Genomic DNA, 16277 nt, shown 5'->3' with positions numbered 1-16277 from the left:
CGGTTCCGCGGCCGTGTTTTGGATTCGGATGTGTTTTGGCAAAACCTCCCTGAAATTTTTTTGTCGGATTCGGGTGTGTTTTGGATTCGGGAGTTTTTTTACAAAAACCCCTCAAAAACAGCTTAAATCATATAATTTAGGACTCATTTTGATCCCATAGTATTATTAACCTCAATAACCATAATTTCCACTCATTTCCAGTCTATTCTGAACACCTCACACCCCACAATATTATTTTTAGTCCTAAATTTTGCACCAAGGTCGTTGGATGACTAAGCTAAGCGACCCAAGTGGCCGACACAAACACCTGGCCCATCTAGGAGTGGCAATGCAGTGTCAGACAGGATGGCACTTCAAAAAATAGTCCCCAAACAGCACATGATGCAAAGAAAAAAAGAGGTGCCCCAAGGTCGCTGGATGGCTAAGCTAAGCGACCCAAGTGGCCGACACAAACACCTGGCCCATCTAGGAGTGGCACTGCTGTGTCAGACAGGATGGCAGATTTAAAAAGTAGTCCCCAAACAGCACATGATGCAAAGAAAAAAAGAGGTGCAATGAGGTAGCTGTGTGACTAAGCTAAGCGACCCAAGTGGCCGACACAAACACCTGGCCCATCTAGGAGTGGCACTGCAGTGTCAGACAGGATGGCAGATTTAAAAAATAGTCCCCAAACAGCACATGATGCAAAGAAAAAAAGAGGTGCACCAAGGTTGCTGGATGGATAGTATACTTGACGACACAGAGGTAGGTAGAGCAGTGGACTACTGTACCGTACTGCTATATATTATATACTGGCGGTCAGCAAAATTATGCACTGTCCTCCTACTATATATATACTGCACAAAAATTAAATGCACCACAGGTATGGAATATGGATGGATAGTATACTTGACGACACAGAGGTAGGTAGAGCAGTGGACTACTGTACCGTACTGCTATATTATAAACTGGTGGTCAGCAAAATGATGCACTGTCCTCCTACTATATATATACTGCGTAAAACTTAAATGCACCACAGGTATGGAATATGGATGGATAGTATACTTGACGACACAGAGGTAGGTAGAGCAGTGGACTACTGTACCGTATTGCTATATATTATATACTGGTGGTCAGCAAAATTATGCACTGTCCTCTTACTATATATATACTGCGCAAAACTTAAATGCACCACAGGTATGGATGGATAGTATACTTGACGACACAGAGGTAGGTAGAGCAGTGGACTACTGTACCATACTGCTATATATTATATACTGGTGGTCAGCAAAATTATGCACTGTCCTCCTACTATATATATACTGCGCAAAATTTAAATGCACCACAGGTATGGAATATGGATGGATAGTATACTTGACGACACAGAGGTAGGTAGAGCAGTGGACTACTGTACCGTACTGCTATATATTATATACTGGTGGTCAGCAAAATTATGCACTGTCCTCCTACTATATATATACTGCACAAAACTTAAATGCACCACAGGTATGGATGGATAGTATACTTGATGACACAGAGGTAGGTAGAGCAGTGGACTACTGTACCGTACTGCTTTATATTATATACTGGTGGTCAGCAAAATTATGCACTGTCCTCCTACTATATATATACTGCGCAAAACTTAAATGCACCACAGGTATGGATGGATAGTATACTTGACGACACAGAGGTAGGTAGAGCAGTGGACTACTGTAACGTACTGATATAATACTGGTGGTCACTGGTCAGCAAAATTCTGCACTGTCCTCCTACTATATACTATAATGCAGCACAGATATGGAGCGTTTTTCAGGCAGAGAACGTAGATATTTTCACTTCAGCACACTGAGCACAGATATTTGCAGCACACAGATATTTGCAGCACACTGAACACAACTGAGAGAACGCTGCACACGTCCTCTCCCTATCATCTCCAATGCACGAGTGAAAATGGCGGCGACACGCGGCTCCTTATATAGAATACGAATCTCGCGAGAATACGACAGCGGGATGATGACGTTCAGGCGCGCTCGGGTTAACCGAGCAAGGCGGGAGGATCCGAGTCTGCCTCAGACCTGTGTAAAATGGGTAAAGTTCGGGGTGTTCAGATTCCGAGGAACCGAACCCGCTCATCACTAATTATCATTACTATTTGATTTGACATTCTGAATGTGTGATTACCTTTCCAGAGTCCTAATTCATTTAGCTGGCAGTAGTCCAAACAGAGTGATGTGTTATGCAAATCAATCACCACCACCACCACCACCACCCCCCCCCCCCAAAAAAAATTAAGTTATTATAAATTTAAATGTTATTTATTGTACATATAATTTGGGCTCGTAACGCTCTATACTGTCAGTGTTAAAAGCTAAATTCGAGATGCTCTTCTTTGGTGTAACATGTTTAAGGGGCGCTATTGTGGTATGAGGTATATAAAGGGTACTACTGTGGTGTAACGTGTATAAGCAAATCTACTGTGTGGCGTAATGTGACTAACTGACACTACAGTGTGGTGTAATGTGAATTGGTACTATTCTGTGCCCCTTCCCCATAAAGCTATGGTACTAGATTTTTAAAGCTCGCCGTCGGAGTACACTGTCCCTGTTGTCCATATGGGGGGAGAGGGGACACCAATTCTCTTTCTGGCAAGGATACCAAAATGTCTAGTTATGGTTCTGCACAGTAAATCCAATTATATATCAGTATGTTTTCCTTTTTTGAGTGAAAGAGGAAATCAAATCACCTGGTGGTAGCCCATGCAACCAGGGAGGAATATACAAACTCTACATACATAGGGCCCTGTTCAGAATTTATCTCTTGAACACAATGCTGTAAAAGAAACATTTCACCATGGTCACCCAATGAAAAACTGGTAACATCAGTTTTTGTCTGTTTGAGAATCTTATTATAACAGAGACAATATATATGCAAAATGCACCTTACCTGCCTCAGGCAAGTGTATAGCTGGGTACATACCAAAAGATTTATCTGCCCAATCTGTCTGGTGGGAACAAAAATCTGGTAATGCGTAATCAACCATTTGCTCTCAAGTGCTGGAAAACTAAATTTTTGTGCGGATTCAAATGGATTTGACCAATTTGTCTGAATGACCATTGTCTGTTTTCCAGTGATTGAGAGCAGGTTATACAGTAGCAATGCATAATTCAAGAGCACCTTGTACCACTGTGGGCAGTCGGACCCTGCATGCACACCAAATTACAGGAGCAAAGTGTACAATGTAAAAAATACTTCCCTGCTGAGACAGCTGCTTTAATTATTTTGTTTAAGGTAGAAATTTCAATATACATATATATGGTAATTGGCAACTGTACATTCTCTTATTGTGACAAATTTTGCTTCCTTTGCAAAATTATGATGCACAAATGTACCTGATTGACCTCTTAATGACCTCTAAATCAAGTCCTCTTTGTTTGAATTGAATTAATGGCAATATATGCCCCTAATATAACCAATAGCAAATAGTAAAAATGTGTGAATGTTTAACATCATGTCAAATGAGCAAAATAGAGAGGAAGAGAACATATGTTGACAATATAAAATGAAACAGTGACTTACATTGCAGTAGGTAAATTTCTATAACATAGTAAGAAAAAAGTTCAATTTGTTTTGATTTCTGACCAATTTGCAGTAAAAAATTTGCATATTTTTCCAGGATAAGACACAATTCACAGGAAAAATATAGTGCAAAATTGCAAAATAATGTCATTTGTCAATGGCTCTTTAGTAAATTTCAAAAATGCAATCACAGTTGCAGATCTGCAAGACATATAAATATAAAACACCACCAAGCTTATGACAGATCAAATCATGGACTTATGTGAAAGTATTTGCTTAAACAAATCTGCTTTACATAGACTACAAATACAAATATCAAATGTAAATACATATATATATATATATATATATATATATATACACTGCTCAAAAAAATAAAGGGAACACTAAAATAACACATCCTAGATCTGAATGAATGAAATATTCTTATTAAATACTTTGTTCTTTACATAGTTGAATGTGCTGACAACAAAATCACACAAAAATTATCAATGGAAATCAAATTTATTAACCCATGGAGGTCTGGATTTGCAGTCACACTCAAAATTAAAGTGGAAAAAAACACTACACGCAGATCCAACTTTGATGTAATGTCCTTAAAACAAGTCAAAATGAGGCTCAGTAGTGTGTGTGGCCTCCACATGCCTGTATGACCTCCCTACAACCCACATAAGTGGCTCAGGTAGTGCAGCTCATCCAGGATGGCACATCAATGCGAGCTGTGGCAAGAAGGTTTGCTGTGTCTGTCAGCGAATGTGTCCAGAGCATGGAGGCGCTACCAGGAGACAAGCCAGTACATCAGGAGACGTGGAGGAGGCCGTAGGACGGCAACAACCCAGCAGCAGGACCGCTACCTCCGCCTTTGTGCAAGGAGGAACAGGAGGAGCACTGCCAGAGCCCTGCAAAATGACCTCCAGCAAGCCACAAATTTGCATGTGTCTACTCAAACGATCAGAAACAGACTCCATGAGGGTGGTATGAGGGCCCGACGTCCACAGGTGGGGGTTGTGCATACAGACCAACACCGTGCAGCACGTTTGGCATTTGCCAGCGAACACTAAGATTGGCAAATTCGCCACTGGCGCCCTGTACTCTTCACAGATGAAAGCAGGTTCTCACTGAGCACATGTGACAGACGTGACAGAGTCTGGAGACGCCAAGGAGAACGTTCTGCTGCCTGCAACATTCTCCAGCATGACCGGTTTAGCAGTGGGTCAGTAATAATGTGGCGTGGCATTTGATTGGGGGGCAGCATAGTCCTCCATGTGCTCGCCAGAGGTAGCCTGACTGCCATTAGGTACCGAGATGAGATCCTCAGACCCCTTTTGAGACCATATGCTGGTGCGGTTGGCCCTGGGTTCCTCCTAATGCAAGACAATGCTAGACCTCATGTGGCTGGAGTGTGTCAGCAGTACAGAAAGACGAAGGCATTGATGCTATGGACTGGCCCGCCCGTTCCCCAGACCTGAATCCAATTGAGCACATCTGGGACATCATGTCTCGCTCCATCCACCAACGTTGCACCACAGACTGTCCAGGAGTTGGCAGATGCTTTAGTCCAGGTCTGGGAGGAGATCCATCAGGAGACCATCCGCCACCTCATCAGGAGCATGCCCAGGCGTTGTAGGGAGGTCATACAGGCACGTGGAGGCCACACACACTACTGAGCCTCATTTTGATTTGTTTTAAGGACAATACATCGAAGCTGGATCAGCCTGTGGTGTGTTTTTCCACTTTAATTTTGAGTGTGACTCCAAATCCACACCTCCATGGGTTAATAAATTTGATTTCCATTGATAATTTTTGTGTGATTTTGTTGTCAGCACATTCAACTATGTAAAGAACAAAGTATTTAATAAGAATATTTCATTCATTCATTCAGATCTAGGATGTGTTATTTTAGTGCTCCCTTTATTTTTTTGAGCAGTGTATATATATATATATATATATATATATATAATTATTATTATTTTTTCAAAATGTATGACTTTATTCTTCTATTGCTGCAAATTTATTGAATTAAGCTCCAATTGGCTTATGGCCATTTTTCCTTCAAAAACATCATTGCAAAATACTGTAAGTTAAAGTTTAGGTGGAAGTTTGTAAAGCAGCAGGTTTGTTTACAAACTGCTACAAATCACATCAATTCACAGAGCCAATCCATCAGATTTACTGTTTGGGATGCTGAAAACTCAAGACACATGAGATATGGGATGTGTAGGAGTACTTGCGCTGAGGGAGAAGTGATAATCTAGTTGAGGTTACATAAATGTACTGCTATTAACATAAGAAAAGTAGTGGAAAAATAAAACACACTTATCCATATATAAGCATACAAAGAGTTTGCATAAAAACCTAACCAATCAATATGGCATTAATACTTGCATTAATCTTGATCATCTGTGTGTAAAGCGTGAGGTATGTTACAACAATTATATTAATAAACTTCATGCAAACCTCAATTAACTGGCGTTTTGTAACTTACCCGTAAAATTGAGGATTTCAAACAACGCATACATATAGCAGTTATTTTGTTGTCCTGCTTACAGATCTCTAATGGAGCGCCTTTGGGGGTGAAACATGTTAGTGGTTACAGGTGCTTCAGCTACAATTTTTCCACAAATTTTCTGGTGCTAATACCAGTACATTTATGTGACCTTGATTAGATTATTACTTCACACTGAGATCCAATACTATTACACTTTTTTTGTTCTGTCTAAATATCTCTGGAGGGAGCGGGATGGGGGGGGTTGGGACGGATGTCCATACAAGGACAGGGCAGCATAGACATGGCTACAACATGAGAGATAAAATGTAATATTTTTCTGAAAAGAGAAAATGATGTAAGAATTAATTAGGAAGAGAGCATTGTCATTAATTATGGGACAACAATAATCAGTGGTGGATTTTACCTATGGGTTACAGGACAGGTAAAAACTGCCACCCCTCTTAGTGTCAGTGATCCAGATACAGTCCATGACTGTGCTGTCTTCACTGTGACTGGCAGTGACTTCCTATTGGAAGTCCTATCTGTCAGTCACAGATACACTAGGCAGTCCCAACGGGAGATGTTTCCTCCCTCTGGGACAGCCAGATCAGGCTGTGTTAAGCAGAGAACTAGCTTCTGTAGGAAGCCACTCCTTGCCTTTGGTGCAGCCTAATCTGGCTTCTATGGGCTGCAGCCAATGCAGTCCACAGAAGCTGGAGGTTAGAGCATGTGCCAGTACAGGGTCTACTATGAGTAGCTGGCTGTCAGAATCCCGGCGCCAAGCATACCGGCATAGGGATCCCGACCACCAGAATCCCAGCAGCGGGGTGGGCACAAAAGAGCACCTTGCTGGCATGGTGGCACGCTGCACATGCCACGCTATTTATTCCCCCTCCAGGGATGTCATGGACACCCCAAGAGGGAGAATAGTTGTTGGTATACCAGCTGTTGGGATCCCGGTGCTGGCATGCTGAGGGCCAGGATCCCAACAGCCAGTATATCGAGTGCCTCCCACCGGTACCAGCCCCTGCTGGATCCACTGGGCAGGTGCTGGGACCCAGGGCTGACTGTCTACTATCCGGGCATGGGGTAGTAGCTTCCAACCTACAGACAATTTAAGTAGAAGCCGCCACTGATTTATTAATATTTCCCCTATATTAAAACGAAAACCTCCTATTAGTTAAAACCTTTAATTACCATAAACTAAATTAACTGTAAATATAATTAAAAGTAGAAAGCTCAAAGTTTGCTAAAAATGTAGATCAATCTTTGTTGATCGATTAATATATTAACTTTAAACACTAAACTGGTGGTGCACTAAAACACTAGCAAAACTGACATAGCACAAGATATGATACAATAACTAGAGATGTGCAGCGGGCATTTTTCGTGTTTTGTGTTTTGGATTCGGTTGTGCGGTCGTGTTTTGGATTCGGACGCGTTTTGGCAAAACCACCCTTTCGGATTTTTGTCGGATTCGGATGTGTTTTGGATTCGGGTGTTTTTTTTTTAAAAAACCCTCAAAAACAGCTTAAACCATAGAATTTGGGGGTAATTTTGATACTATAGTATTACTACCTCAATAACCATAATTTCCACTAATTTCCAGTCTATTCTGAACACCTCACACCTCACAATATTATTTTTAGTCCTAAAATTTGCACCGAGGTCGCTGGATGACTAAGCTAAGCGACCCAAGTGGGTGGCACAGACACCTGGCCCATCTAGGAGTGGCACTGCAGTGTCAGACAGGATGGCACTTAAAAAAATAGTTCCCAAACAGCACATGATGCAAAGATAAATAAAAAAGATGTGCAAGATGGAATTGTCCTTGGGCCCTCCCACCCACCCTTATGTTGTATAAACAGGACATGCACACTTTAACAAACCAAAAATTTCAGCGACAGGGTCTGCCACATGACTGTAGCTGAAATGACTGGTTGGTTTGGGCCCCCACCAAAAAAGAAGCAATCAATCTCTCCTTGCACAAACTGGCTCTACAGAAGCAAGATGTCAACCTCATCCTCATCCTCTGATTCCTCACCCCTTTCACTGTGTACATCCTCCTCCTCACAGAGTATTTATTCGTCCCCACTTGAATCCACCATCACAGGTCCCTGTGTACTTTCTGGAGGCAATTGCTGGTAAAAGTCTCCACGGAGGAATTTATCATTCATTTTGATGAACATCATCTTCTCCACATTTTGTGGAAGTAACCTCCTACGCCGATCGCTGACAAGGTGACCGGCTGCATTAAACACTCTTTCGGAGTACACACTGGAGAGGGGGCAACTTAGGTAAAATAAAGCCCGTTTGTGCAATGGCCTCCAAATTGCCTCTTTTTCCTGCCAGTATAAGTACGGACTGTCTGACATGCCTAGTGATGCTGTCACTCATATAATCCTCCTCCTTTAATGGTGACAGAATCATATGCAGTGACAGTAGACGACACGTCAGTAATCGTTGGCAGGTCCTTCAGTCCAGACCAGATGTCAGCACTTGCTCCTGACTGCCCTGCATCACTGCCATTGGGTGGTTTTGGAAATGTTATCCTTTTCCTGGCAGCTCCAGTGGTGGGAGAAAATGAAGGAGGAGCTGTTGGCGGGTCACGTTCCGCTTGACTTGACAATTGTCTCACCAGCAGGTCTTTGAACATCTGCAGACTTGTGTCTGCCAGAAAGAGAGATACAACGTAGGCTTTAAACCTAGGATCGAGCACGGTGGCCAAAATTTAGTGCTCTGATTTCAACAGATTGACCACCCGTGAATGCTGGTTAAGCGAATGAAGGGCTCCATCCACAAGTCCCACATGCCTAGCGGAATCGCTCCGTTTTAGCTCCTCCTTCAATCTCTCCAGCTGCTTCTGCAAAAGTCTGATGAGGGGAATGACCTGACTTAGGCTGGCAGTGTCTGAACTGACTTCACGTGTGGCAAGTTCAAAGGGTTGGAGAACCTTGCACAACATGGAAATCATTCTCCACTGCGCTTGAGTCAGGTGTATTCCCCCTCCTTTGCCTATTTTGTAGGCAGATGTATAGGCTTGAATAGCCTTTTGTTGCTCCTCCATCCTCTGAAGCATATAGAGTGTTGGATTCCACCTCGTTACCACCTCTTGCTTCAGCTGATGGCAGGGCATGTTCACGAGTGTTGCTGGCGCTCCAGTCTTCGGCATGCAGTGGCTGAATGCCGAAAGTGGCCCGCAATTTTTTGGGCCACTGACAGCATCTCTTGCACGCCCCTGTCGTTTTTCAAAAAATTCTGCACCACCAAATTAATTGTATGTGCAAAACATGGGATGTGCTGTAATTTGCCCGCATGTAATGCACGCACAATATTGGTGGCATTGTCCGATATCACAAATCCCCAGGAGAGTCCAATTGGGGTAAGCCAATCTGCGATGATGTTCCTCAGTTTCTGTAAGAGGTTGTCAGCTGTGTGTCTCTTATGGAAAGCGGTGACACAAAGCATAGCCTGCCTAGGAACGATTTGGTGTTTGCGAGATGCTGCTACTGGTGCCGCCGCTGTTGTTGCTGCGGGAGGCAATACATCTACCCAGTGGGCTGTCACAGTCATATAGACCTTAGTCTGCCCTGCTTCACATACCACATGTCCGTGGTTAAGTGGACAGTGGGTACAACTGCATTTTTTAGGGCACTGAGGACTCTTTTTCTGACGTCTGTGTACATTTTCGGTATCGCCTGCCTAGAGAAGTGGAACCTAGATGGGAATTGGTATCGGGGGCACACTACCTCAAGCAATTCTCTAAGTCCCTGTATACTAACGGTGGATACCGGACGCATGTCTAACACCAACATAGTTGTCAAGGCCTGAGTTACAGTATCTGCTTTGCAACAGGATGACTGCTGTGATAGTTAATCTTCCTCGCAAAGGACTGTTGGACAGTCAATTGCTTACTGGACGTAGTACAAGTGGTCTTCCGACTTCCCCGCTGGGATGATGATTGACTCCCAGCAGCAACAGCAGCAGTAGGCGTTCAACTCAAGGATCCATTGGAGAAATCCCACTTAGGAGAGGACTCATCAGACTTGCCAGTGACATGGCCTGCAGGACTATTGGCGTTCCTGTCTAAGGAGGAAATTGACATTGAGGGAGTTGGTGGTGTTATTTGCAGGAGCTTGGGTACAAGAGGAAGAAGGGATTTAGTTATCAGTGGACTGCTTCCGCTGTCTGCCAAAGTTTTTGAACTTGTCAATGACTTCAGATGAATGCGCTGCAGGTGACGTATAAGGGAGGATGTTCCTAGGTGGTTAACCTCCTTACCCCTACTTATTACAGCTTGACAAAGGCAACACATAGCTCGACACCTGTTGTCCACATTTCTGTTGAAATAATTCCACACCGAAGAGGTGATTTTTTTTGTATTTTGACCAGGCATGTCAATGGCCTTATTCATCCCACGGACAACAGGTGTCTCCCCGGGTGCCTGATTTAAACAAACCACATTACCATCAGAATCCTCCTCGTCAACTTCCTCCTCAGTGCCAGCAACAACCATATCCTCATCCTGGTGTACTTCAACAGTGACATCTTCAATTTGAATATCAGGAACTGGACCGTGGGTGCTCCTTCCAGCACTTGCAGGGTGCGTGTAAGTGGTGGAAGGAGCCACCTCTTCCTTTCCAGTTTTGGGAAGGTCAGGCATCACAACCGACACAATTGGACTCTCCTTGGGGATTTGTTATTTAGAACGCACAATTCCTTGCTGTGCTTTTGCCAGCTTAACTCTTTTCATTTATCTAGCGGGAGGATGAGTGCTTCCATCGGCATGTGAAGCTGAACCACTAGTCATGAGGAACATAGGAGAGGGCCTTAGCTGTTCCTTGCCACTCCGTGTCGTAAATGGCATATTGGCAAGTTTACGCTTCTCCTTAGATGATTTTAATTTAGATTTTTGGGTCATTTTACTGAACTTTTGCTTTTTGGATTTTACATGCTCTCTACTATGACATTTTGCAACGGCCTTGGCAGACGACGTTGATGGCATTTCATCGTCTCTGCCATGACTAGTGGCAGCAGCTTCAGCAATAGGTGGAACTGGATCTTGATCTTTCCCTTTTTTACCCTCCAAATTTTTGTTCTCCATTTTTTAATGTGTGGAATTATATGCCAGTAATATATCTGGAATTAGATGGCAGTAATGTCTGGAATTAGATACCACTAGATAGATACCAGATACCACTGTGACTGGAATGATGATGACCTATGCACAGTGACAGGACACTACCACAGCACCCTACAGCAACAAGATGCAGCACAAGACACTGTACTAGTATTAGTAATGTAGTATTACTGAGCACCACAAAACACTGAGCACTGATACTGAGCACTGATGATACTGAGCACTGATGATACTGAGCACTGATGATACTATGGAGAACTGATACTGAGCAGCACGATGCAGCACAAGACACTGTACTAGTATTACTGAGCAGCACAAAAGCACTCTGGAATTGTCACCCCCCCCCCCACGATACCACTGGAATGATGATGAACGATACACAGTCACAGGATACTACTACCACAGCACCCTACAGCAGCAAGATGCAGCACAAGATAGACACTGTACTAGTATTACTGAGCAGCAATAAGCACTGATACAGAGCACTGATATTGAGATTTGCCACTGAGAGAATGTAGCCACGTCCTCTCTGTACCCCCTACAATGCACGAGGGAAAATGGTGGTGACGCACGGCTCTTTATAGGGAATCCGAATCTCGCGAGAATCCAACAGCGTGTTTGACATCTCTAACAATAACCAACATCAAATAGTAAGGGGGTTATAACACCTGTGTGAAAATTTAACCCAAATTTGTGCCTCCATCTTTAAACAAGCTTTTGCTAAACAATTGGACCCCCTTGCTGGCACAGATGTACCCTCATATACTTAGCCTCTATACAAAATGCAGCGCATGTGCTTGGCATTAGTGAGCTGCACCAAGCCTTATTTATATATGAATGAGCACCTGAATCTGTATGCATAGAAAAATGGAACTTGGCATAAAAAAAACAAAGAACAAAGCCGCTTCATTGTAGCACTTAATATACAGATCAGTGAATGCCTTGACACGATGATTGAGGAGGTACTGGCTTGTATCAGAGCCAGATTTACACACACAGACATGAATCCGATGGTTCATGTGGGCATTATACAAAGCTGCAAGAGTACAGTATATACTTAGTTACTTTTTCTCTCTCTCTCTCTGTATATGTATGTATGTATGTATGTATGTTTGTGTGTATATATATATATATATATATATATATATTTACAGATACAACTCAGCCGGTACTCAGATTAAAAAGACAACATGCCCCGATGCCATAATCCAAACAGCAGCATACATATCCAATGGCGGACAATGAGGCACTCCAGAGGCTTAATATAATGAAAAACTGATTTTCTTTATATTAAGCCTCTGGAGTGCCTCATTGTCCGCCATTGGATATGTATATATATATATATATATATATATATATATATTTACAGCGAATAAGGGCGGCACTGGGAGAATTCACAATGGCGGTGAAAGAAGAAAGTGCTTTTATTCAAATAGCAGCGTTTCGGGGTCGCAGCCCCTTCGTCAGGATGCAGAATAATATGAAAAGACAAACTTAAATACCTGTATACAGTGAGGCCCATCCCGCCGCCTCCAGTCACGCTGCCCGGTTTCCGGTCCTGACGTCACTCCGCCCACCGGAAATGACGTGGCTCTGGTCCGTCTGGCCGGCGCTCTGAGGCTCTGTGGCTAGGTAACCATGGTGATGGTCAAAAACAATAACAAGAAAACCCTTGTTCTAACCAGATGCAGCGATCTTTGGCAATGTTGTTACAAACTGTAATAAAAGTGACCACTGGATTACCTGTGAACTGATAAATACAATATACCTATCGACAATATAAACATACAGAAAAACAACCTTAGCAAATTAGTACAGCTAAAACAGTGAGAACAACGCATAGAGATAATATTACTATCATATACACCTACACTGATTGTGAAGGTGTTGAACTACCTTCGCTGCATAAATAAAGCGATCAAGTGGTGAGAGCCAATGCAACAGTCAAGCAAAATGATAGAAGCACCCCTAACTAGAGATAGCATTTGAGGCTCAAAGCTTTGTTTAAACCCCTAGGGAATTGCGTATTTAAAGTAAAAATCCATTTAGCTTCAACCTGTAATAACCTTCTAGAGCGGTCCCCCCCACGTAGTGAGAACGGGACCTGATCTATGATCTTATATCTCAGAGTAGCCATCCCATGCTTGGCTAACATGAAATGGCGAGCCACCGGTTGATCACTGCTGCCGGTTTTGATGGCCTTACATATGGCATAACGATGCTGTGCCATCCTAGTTTTAAAGGCACAGTCAGTTTTGCCCACATAGGCTAGTCCGCATGGACATGTCAACAGGTAAATAACAAATTTGGAATCACATGACAGTGGGTACCTGATGGTATACTTCTTACCCGTGTGGGGATGTTGGAAAGTATCACCCTGAACAAGGTAACTGCAAGTAGTACAACCACTACATCTAAAGCACCCATTTTTTCTCTGTAGTAAATTCCTAGATGTACGTTCTTTAGCAAACTTCGAGATGTCTGTCTTAACCACATAGTCGCGAATATTGCGACCCCTGGAATAGCTAGGTAACAATCTAGAATGGTGTGCATCTCCTAGATCCTCATCAGATGATACTATGGGCCACAATACAACAGTGGTAGTGCCAACAGGGTTAAACGAACGAGATGGTTGTGGCCCATAGTATCATCTGATGAGGATCTAGGAGATGCACACCATTCTAGATTGTTACCTAGCTATTCCAGGGGTCGCAATATTCGCGACTATGTGGTTAAGACAGACACCCAGGTACCCACTGTCATGTGATTCCAAATTTGTTATTTACCTGTTGACATGTCCATGCGAACTAGCCTATGTGGGCAAAACTGACTGTGCCTTTAAAACTAGGATGGCACAGCATCGTTATGCCATACGTGAGGCCATCAAAACCGGCAGCAGTGATCAACCGGTGGCCCGCCATTTCATGTTAGCCAAGCATGGGATGGCTACTCTGAGATATAAGATCATAGATCAGGTCCCGTTCTCACTACGTGGGGGGGACCGCTCTAGAAGGTTATTACAGGTTGAAGCTAAATGGATTTTTACTTTAAATACGCAATTCCCTAGGGGTTTAAACAAAGCTTTGAGCCTCAAATGCTATCTCTAGTTAGGGGTGCTTCTATCATTTTGCTTGACTGTTGCATTGGCTCTCACCACTTGATCGCTTTATTTATGCAGCGAAGGTAGTTCAACACCTTCACAATCAGTGTAGGTGTATATGATAGTAATATTATCTCTATGCGTTGTTCTCACTGGTTTAGCTGTACTAATTTGCTAAGGTTGTTTTTCTGTATGTTTATATTGTCGATAGGTATATTGTATTTATCAGTTCACAGGTAATCCAGTGGTCACTTTCATTACAGTTTGTAACAACATTGCCAAAGATCGCTGCATCTGGTTAGAACAAGGGTTTTCTTGTTATTGTTTTTGACCATCACCATGGTTACCTATCCACAGAGCCTCAGAGCGCCGGCCAGACGGACCGGAGCCACGTCATTTCCGGTGGGCGGAGTGACGTCAGGACCGGAAACCGGGCAGCGTGACTGGAGGCGGCGGGATGGGCCTCACTGTATACAGGTATTTAAGTTTGTCTTCTCATATTATTCTGCATCCTGACGAAGGGGCTGCGACCTCGAAACGCTGCTATTTGAATAAAAGCACTTTCTTCTTTCACCGCCATTGTGAAGTCTCCCAGTGCCGCCCTTATTCGCTGTATCTATGCTGGGCATATTGCCCTAAAGGAGAGGGTACGGGAGCGTGTTCGTGAACGCTGGGGAGCGCAAGGAGTGCCGGGCCGTACTGGACATTATATATATATATATATATATATATATACTTAATTATTATCATTTGCACAAGAGTATGTGGTAACAAATTACATGTACTGAACAGCAATAGACTATGTGAAAAAAAATATAATAATAAATAAATATATATATATATATATATATGCAGTCAGCAATTAATATACATACAGATGGTGCCATGCTAGTCATGGCTCCGTCTGTTACTAGGCGTGCCTAGAGTATCCCCATCCACCCGCGACAAAGACATGCCCCATTCACTTGAATGGAGAGCATGTCCACCCGCGCGCCCAGACAGAGACTCTCTGAATGGGAGCGTCTCTATGCACTCCTGACGTGACTAGGGAGAAATATCGCCTAGTCACAGCAGGAGTGCTCGTTTGTGATGGAGCTGCTTCAGATGAGTGTGGCTCCATCTGTAGATATGGTGAGAAGGGTTGTCTCTCAACTGAATTACTCACATTCCTATGGAATCTATTCCCTCCAAGGGAGACTATGGCAAAGCTTGTGGACTAGCAGTAGAGGTTTGGAACTCCAGGTTTTCATGGTTGCTGCAGCTCATTTCTGATAGACAGGTAGGGTTAAAACTCTCATACACCCAGTGCTCTGGCCACTGATGTTGATTAGTGGCCAGTGAGTAGGCATGTGTCTCCTTAGTGCCAGGGATTGATGAAATTGGCTGTGCCAGAGGAGTGTAGCATATTGTGGCTGCAGGCAATTGCAACAGACTGATTGTTAAGTACTTTAGTGCTCCGACATTTACTTGAACCTGTATGTTTATTTAATATGCCTGTTTGTTCAAGTCAAGATCTGTGAATGATAAAGTGCAGTGTCTGATAAAATAAAATAAAACATTGCTTCACTGAGAACCTGCCTGTCGTGAGTCCTTATTTTACAACCCAATTACTAATATAAATATATATATATATGTGTGTGTGTGTGTGTGTGTGTGTGTGTGTGTGTGTGTGTGTGTGTGTGTGTGTGTGTGTCTGGGGGTCTGGCACTCCACTTCCATCACTTCAGCTGCTGCCAGTGCCCTCACAAGGGAGTAGATAGTGGTATTGCAGGTGCGGTACTCAAAGCATACTTTCAGTAATAGGTACAGAGGCGGAAGGTTAACTTCACATTTCAGATTCAAAAGTAGTGATAAAGTTTATTGCGTACAGGAATGGCATGTCAAAGAGTTATCTATCCGCAGACTGACAGCTGTTTCAACCAAATGTGACATGTTATTCCTATAAGGAATAAACTTTATCACTGATTTTGCATCTGAAATGTGAGTGCTGGTAT

The sequence above is a fragment of the Pseudophryne corroboree genome, chromosome 4, assembly GCF_028390025.1.
Source record: "Pseudophryne corroboree isolate aPseCor3 chromosome 4, aPseCor3.hap2, whole genome shotgun sequence".
NCBI lineage: Eukaryota > Metazoa > Chordata > Amphibia > Anura > Myobatrachidae > Pseudophryne > Pseudophryne corroboree.
The sequence above is the reverse complement of the archived record's forward strand: the minus strand, read 5'-3'. Positions refer to the sequence as shown.